The 8,218-nt window shown below is 32.0% G+C and overlaps 1 pseudogene across 1 annotated transcript; it reads left to right on the plus strand.

Moving 5' to 3' along the window:
• Positions 1-7: 7 nt before the first annotated feature.
• LOC144961192 (palmitoyltransferase ZDHHC4-like) lies at positions 8-7,102 on the plus strand (annotated as a pseudogene). The gene is made up of 3 exons (XR_013643083.1): positions 8-16; positions 4,353-4,561; positions 4,658-7,102. The product of XR_013643083.1 is annotated as a palmitoyltransferase ZDHHC4-like (transcript).
• Positions 7,103-8,218: the final 1,116 nt, after the last annotated feature.

Below are 8,218 nucleotides of genomic sequence, written 5' to 3' on the forward strand. Positions count from 1 at the left end.
ACCCATACTAATACAGGTATAATTAGTGGTTTTCATGGCGCTTTTATTTTATTTTTTTTAATTTAGCTCCCTCTTCAAAATTTACTATGTGATTGGTAACATGATGATATCATGTATGTATGTATGTATGTATGTATGTATGTATATATGTTTTATATATGTTTTGTCAATTTTTGATCAATTAAAGATTATCCAAAACGAAAACCAAAAGAACAAAGATCTAAAATCACATTTTCCAAGTGCAAAAATTGTCTCCACTTCTGGGAAGCCATACCTGTGTCGTCACATCTGGTGGCTGGGAGCCAAATAATCTGATTTCTTTTTTTAAATTTCCCTTATGGTCAATTGTAATCAAACCCTGAAAAGAAAATATTTTAAAAAATGACAATGTAGTAAAATCTTGATATTAGATGGAAAAGAGTTACTCATTTTCCTATTAGTTGACACAAAAACAGATTAATTTCAGGTTTTCAAAATGAGAATGATTTTTTAATACTTCTAAATAGAATTTTCAGTCTTTACTATAATGGCCATCACACCAGAACTACTAGACAAAGAAATTCACGCATGTAACAAAAACCCACTCAGAAAAAAAATTAAACACCAACCTGCAACTCAATCATCTTCAAATATTCATTTGCACTCTGCACTCTCAAAGACGGAATGCTCTTTCCAACACCACAGATTTAGAAACCTTCAAGCGAGGATTATCTCCACAAACAAAGCTTCTACTGTTTGCAATGATAACCTTCTTTTCAGGACAATAGATAGTAGCACAGATGCACATGAGCTCCAGAAAGATCTTCGTTCCCTCCAGATGTGGTCAGATATATGGCACATGAAGTTCCATCCATTGAAATGCTATGTCATGTCAAAATCAAGACAAGAAAGAGCCTTTTACCCCACAATTATACAATGCATGATCCTCCTTTACAACATGTCGATTCCAAAAAATTTACATGAGAGTCCATCTCAAAAGAAAAAGAAAGTGGAAAACCCCAATAGAACAATAACAGCAAAGGCAATAGAAATGCTGGGGTTTGTTCCAAAAAGGAACATAAACCAATGCCCACGGGATTTAAAGCCCAGGAGTACACCAGTGCTTATCAAAAATAGAATATGCCAGCGCTGTGTGGGACCCCTACACACAAAAAGGACATAGAAAAGATTAAAAAATTACAAAGAGCAGCTGCAAGATTTGCAACCGGATTCAAATCCAGAGACCCGAGATGTGTCATGTTCTCCCTCCAGTCACTTGAATGAAACGATGAAAAACCGCCGCAATGTATCCCTTGTTGTTGCCATTAACGACCCAAATGCATCCATCATTTTTCTCCAAACCACATATAAAACAATAAATTAGATATGCTATACATAGACCCAATGCATCACAATAAATACAACTATTTCCAAAAACACAACACAAACACAGCTCATCAAAGTGATTTGTGATTGTTCTCTGTTTTGATAGGACTGTAATTGAACATTTGCAGTGATGGGCTGTGGTCCCTTTTGCAATAACAAGCCATTGAAGATTTAAAATAAAATGGTTTGGTGCCATTTTTTATTAATGGACCTATTTTTTCATTTGAAACCCTGGGATTAATTTCTATTATTGTTAATGTTTAAAAGGGATATTTATAGTTTTCAATTATTAGAAAGAAAGATAATTCTCAACAAAATTTTGAAGTCGAAAATTGTTTCAATTAAATTGCACGCATTCTGATTACCAGTAGAAATTGTAATGAAAAATTCTGTCACCCCACAGATCATTCCAATTAAATGGGTAATCTGATAATTCAGCGTTGCAATTACTAGCTTCAACGCAAATGGGATGGAACGTCATACTGTGGCGTGTTTAAAATATATCTACGTGAACGGTGTGAGGTTATATAGATAGTGGATGGTGATTACTTTTTGTGTTTTTTGAGATTTTTAGCAGGAGATTTTCACAAAATATTAGAATTTACGACATTTTACCAATTACCCAAAAATTTTGTTTTAACTACTCTGATCCCAAATTTGAATATTTCACTAAAATGACTTCGAAATGTCTCAAAACAACCTTTTTGATCTTTTGAAGAGTAAAATTTGAAAATAACCAGGACGAGCGCTGTGTGGACTCTCAGTTGAGTCAGTACTGTTGAACCAGCTTAAGCCAAAACAGTGATAAAAATTGAGAAATAAATGGATAAGGGTTTACTGTTATCAACAATAGGTAGTGACTTAGAAATATCTTGTGTTTGAAACTTTGGTAAAGAATGATGATTTTAAAAATAAATTTTGATATTTTGTGTATTCTAATTCATTTTAATTAATAATTGACACCCAAAATTGAATATTGTTCTTGTTAGTATTTGCAAAAGATCAAAATTTTCATGAAAAATAATACGTGACAACATGCTTTTTATCCATAACATTATATATTAAACTATGATATATTACATTAAGATGGGACAAGAACTTTTTAAATAATATGGTTTCTATATTCCCTTTAAATCCCATCTTCAACGGTTGTAGGGCAAAAATGAAAAGCCAGTCTCAAGAGAGTTTAATTAGGAGTATTAACTAATAACCACATAATATCTATAAATAAAGCATTTTACAGATAATAAAAGAAGAAATAAAAGCTATCAGATTGACTTTTCTGCAATAAGGTTAAATGATACCTTCTTTATTAAAAAAAGAAAGAATTTGAATCACAAGATCTATGTAAAATACTCTATTGCCAATTGTGAAATTAGAAAAATAGCCTCCCTGCAGCTATGTGGTCTATTGGTAATGACACCCGCTTTCGGATCCGAGGGTCCTCGGTTCAAGCCTCGCTTGGCGCATAGTTGAGTCCTTGGAAAAGACTCTTTATTCACATTTTCTCACCATACTTAGTGTGTAAAATGAGTACCTGGTCGTTAACAGCATTGTCTCTGTCCGAAAATAATTGTAATATCGCCTAACAGGCATCATGTCTCGTTCTCAGTTAAGTGTTGCTGTTGGCTAGGGACCCTTTGTAAAGCGCTTTGAGCATGTTTAGTGGTATATTGCGCTAGTTATTAAAGCTCAAGATTCAAGCTAAGTTATGTCACTAAAATTTTGTTTAGCTGCTATTTCATAGTGTTTAAATTATCTTATTTGGAAGAGCCCCTATTCCAAAGTGTCAATCAAAGGAATTATGCATCAAACTTCCTATAGAGAGATAAGCATCTGTCAATACACATTCATGAACTGCTGAAGACTGTTTATGATGACTCATGTGTTGTCATTGAACTGTTCAAGGTGGATCTAATGTTTTACTGGAACTGATGCTGCCACTAACATTAACAACCAGGCTGGAAGGAACTCATCCAAGCCAATCATGGATAAAAATAATCAGGCTTTACACCAAGGCTTGAGATTAGAAATCCTGGATTACAGAAAGGTATTTGCCCATTGGGTATGGAGAATGCTCACACATCCAATAAAAGAAGCTCAATCATGTTTATTCAACAATACCTGACAGCTATGAACAAATAGGTGATGCATTTCTTAGAAAATTGTACAAGAGATGAGTCAGGTGTACATCACTATGATCCAGAAACAAAACAGCAGTCAATACAGTAAGACATAAAGGGTCACCAGTTCCAAAGAAATTAAATTCTGCCTGAAAACTGCTAATGATTGTGTTCTTAGATTATGAGGATATTATTCATTTGGAACTCTTGGACAATGAAACAACAATAACACTCTGATCATTATATATGTACTTTAAGAAAACTTCAGCCATGATGAAAGCGAGCTTGACCTTACAAGATGGCAACACACAAATGCAAACAGGGATGATCACACTGAAAGGATAAGTTTTCATGAAGTCATAAAACACCCACTTTACCGTCTCATCAACTTTTTCCAAATCTAAAGAGGCACCTCAAAGGGGACAATTTTTGGCAGGAATGCGAGTGCAGGCGGTGGTGCCTCGCTGTCGTCGAAGCACGTCGCATGAATTCTTCAACACGATGCAATAACCGATGTGTTGTTGACAGCTCTGTATGGATATGACTGTTGACTGTGTTGAAATTTAGAATAATGAACGGAAAGGTATTGATCCAAGATTTGTTTAGATACCTTTGTTAATTTACATCTTTTTTTTTTATAGTTTTCAAAATACCATTAGAGGTTGAGACTTTTCAGCCTACCCTTTTAGTTATTACGATTAAGTCATGCCTATGTTAAATGCTTGGTGTTTTTATGGTGTTGAGACAGAATAGGCTGGAATCTTGTGAAGTTTTCCAAGAAGACAGGTAATTATGTCTTTTGTTATAATTGCTGTGTGATATTGCTTTATACAAATGTAATGTTAAACTACATTTACATCTCAGCACCTCTTCATGCAACATCCTCGATGTGTGTTCCTGGTGGCATCTCTCCTGATGCTTACCTTACTCCTTGGACTGTTTACAATTTATCATCTCTTCTGGTTTGTAATAACCAAACTACCAATGAAAGGTACAAGATGGCAGAAATATGGGCTGAGTCTTCCAATCAGGAAAAGTCCAAGACAAAGTCAATGATAAATTGGAAAAAGATCGTGAAACAAATGAGAACACTATGAGCAACCCACACAGAAGAGTTTGTCTGCAATGATTCTGATAAGCAAGCAAGAACCAATGGAAATATAAAACAGGTGAATGGAGAAGATATAAAAACTGCTTTGATAAAAAATTTGGGTACTTTCTATAATCGAGGTATTTTGCTCAACTTTAAAGAAGTATTTTTTCCTTGGTCTGACTTTAATAATCTCCTTAAAGAATCTCATCAAGTTGGTTTTGGCAATGGTCAGAAAAATTTGACTAAACAGAAATCTAAAAAAACGTTGAGTTGTTGATTAAAAAAAAAGACTCTGGTTTAGATGAATCAATTTGATTAATCCATTTAGATTACAATTCTGCCAAGAATTGTGCTAAGGACTGTTTGGTTCTTTATGAACAGGCAGGAATGCATTAAACAGTCAAGGTGAATTCAATCCTCATTCCTTTTGAAGGAGATAAAATCGGTCAATGAATAGATAGTGGTGCTTATGAATGCAAGCATTTTGTGAATGATATCAATTTTTAAATCTGACACTGCTCTGCTTATAGTAGATGGCAATATTGATATGGTACCATTGTTACTTTGTGATTTGTTCTTTTTGTGCAATACTAGGGTATAGACTCCATTATCAATGTTGTTTTATAATGTGTATAGAATGATTGGTACTTCCTTCCATATCTGTTGTTGATTTTAGAAAGAACTCAGTGTCCTTCCATTCCATGTTGATGATGAGCATTTAAAGCTTTAATCTCATACCCAATGAGCAATATTGAATCCATTTATTTCCATTCATGCATAACCCACGGCCTAATGTTTTCTTCCCCATTAACACTGCCGATTTTATGAATGAATAGATTGGTTTGCACTGGATCATACCATACCTATTTCATTTCTTTTTCTTTTTTTCTTTTTTTCCTTGAATCCGAAAATGCATTGATCACTTTTAAACGCTTTTTGAGATGTTGTTTCAGTTCTTGTATATTTTTCCTAGTTCTAGACTTCTTCAAACTAAAGAAAAAAGACCCAATCAAATTCTGACATGCACACATGAGTCTATTTTTTTATTTTTTTTCACAATGCTCTAGTGATTCATTTTTATTTCTGTGGTTTAGATTATAATTATTTGAGCCACCATGCCACTGTTGTCCTCACCATTATTATACTTATTTTGGTCACTGATGTATGACGTATTAGCTGTTTTTGAGAAATGACTTGCATAAGAAAATGTTGATGTAAATATGTAGAATCATTTCATATTTATATAAGTCGAAGTGCCAATAGCTAATGATCATGTTGTCCAATATCTGTTACTCAGTACAATATCATAGTGCACAAGTGAAATAAAAAACAATGTTTGAGTAGCCTGTCATTGATAAGGTAGGGGTAGATTATATTTGTGTTTTGTTGTTTTTAAAAATTCATTTTCCAGTAATTAGAAGTTGACTACTATGATTTTCAATATATTTTACAAAGTACATTAAAACGGAAATAGACCCAAAGTCGAGACGTTGTTACGAATATTGACAGGAGCCAACGTATACAAATTTCACACATCAGTTATGTCATAATGCTCAGATTTCGTTGTGGATTTTGGATCCTCTTTATGTTGAATCACTGTATAAAGTTATAAAGTTGCTTTTTTTTTTTCCAAGAACGAAAATAGACAATGGTTATTCTCTTCCAATTTTTTCTTTTCCTCTTTTAATTCAACTTTTGTTAACTCATCTTTGCAGCGACAACTTACAGGACAGTGATAATCAAATGCTTATGTCCACTGAATATAAAACGGAGCTCCTTAGAGGGCATTTAAAAGTGAATCAAGATTTCTTTCAAGAAAAGCTTTGCCTTGTTTAGGTGGTCCCATATTGTTAGAAGAAAAAATGATTGAACAGGGTTCAATAATCAGGTATAATTATCTTTAAGTAAATCAATCTCTTTGGGATGTGTTCATTGTTTCTGCCAAAATGCGTATTACAATAAAAGTAAATCAATCTGGATAACACATCAACAATATCAGATTTTATTTGTCAAAAATTCACATTATGACAATTGCTGCTTTTACTCAGTTGTCACCAGCGCAGAAATGTTTTAAAGTACAGATATTAAAGTGCAGTCATGGAAAGTTCAAGTCCATAGATTGATCACAAGACCAATTTGTTGAGCTTCTTTTGGGTCATTATTTTTCTTGTTGTATGTGATTTTTTGTTGCTGATTTTATTTTGATACAATTTTGATCTTCTGTTCCTACAGGATAAACTCACTGTAATTCACTTTGCGCATCAATTCCGTATTGACAGCTTTTGTTCATAATCTTTATTTCTTTTCACCCCCCCCCCCCCCCCCTCCTTCCTTGCCCTCATTTATTTGTCATATTAAAAAAAAAAGTTTATCTTTTGCTTTATATCTTTTTAATCAAGGGATTAGAAGTTTGTAATAATCCAACAGCTTAATAAGTCTGGAATCACAATATTATGTTACAAAGTATTTATAATGTCTGAAGCAAAGCGATAAATAGTCATGATTCTTAAATGTCGACACCTTAATCAAGATCATGTTCTGACTATTCCATGCTGTCTGGTCTTTGTTTTTTTGTTTTAATAGATTTTAATTTTTTATATGTTATTTGTTATTTATGATTAACTTCAACAACTACATTCTAAATTTCGTTGATTGTCATTGATTTTATGATATTTTGAAATTTTGACCGCGCTTTTAAAAAATATCTTCCATGATCAATGTCATTTTGAAAAATTTGATGGACAGTCACAAAAAAACAAGATATTCTGAAACTGATTTCATTGTTCATTCTTCAACTGCGTTTCAGATTGTTATTTTTGTTTTTGTTATTATTGTTATGCTATTATTATTATTATTATTAATAATTATTATTATTATTATTATTATTATTATTATTATTTTACTATAGTATCATTGTTATTATTATTACTATTTATTACAATTATTACTATTATTATTATTATTTTTCATTATTTATTATTATTATTATTATTAGGTTATTATTATTATTAAAAACTTTTTTTTTTGTACATTTTGTTTTTTCTAATTTGTTATTTTTTTTCTCCCTCATTATTTGCTGACAAAAGATCTTCACCCGAAAACGTCATGTTTTGTTTTGTTTATAATTGGAAGGGTCCTTCATTTTACCTTTATTTTTCCTATTTAGTATTTTAATCGCCCAAGATTTGGGTTTGTGGACTTATGGGACTTAATGTTACAAGAAGATTAAAAAAAAAAAAAAGAAGAAGTTGATATTGTTTTTAGACACAGACTAAATGCAGATGTCCAGTTTGAAGATTCTTAATCAAGAAAAAGTGGCATTATCTTGTGCTGAAATAAATCATGGAAATACTTTTTTAACTTTTGAACAGTTGAAAAATTTTTATATAAAGATATGTTGTTATTCCCCATTTAATTTTTCTGTCTTTTCTTCTTTGCATAATTTATTTTTTTTAATATTTTATTTTATTTATATTTAATTTTTTTGTTGTAAGTTTTTTTTTGGGTCTGGATTGTTTTTCATTTTCTTTTTTTTTTTTTTTTTGTTTGGTTTGTAGCCAATAGTCTTGTTAACGTTCTACATGGAATTTCGTCTATTTTATCTTGAATGTCCTTCCCCATATATTTTCATGTACAG

This window comes from Berghia stephanieae, unplaced genomic scaffold (assembly GCF_034508935.2).
Source record: "Berghia stephanieae isolate SIO BIC M18660-M18661 unplaced genomic scaffold, UCSD_Bste_1.3 scaffold1696, whole genome shotgun sequence".
Lineage (NCBI taxonomy): Eukaryota > Metazoa > Mollusca > Gastropoda > Nudibranchia > Aeolidiidae > Berghia > Berghia stephanieae.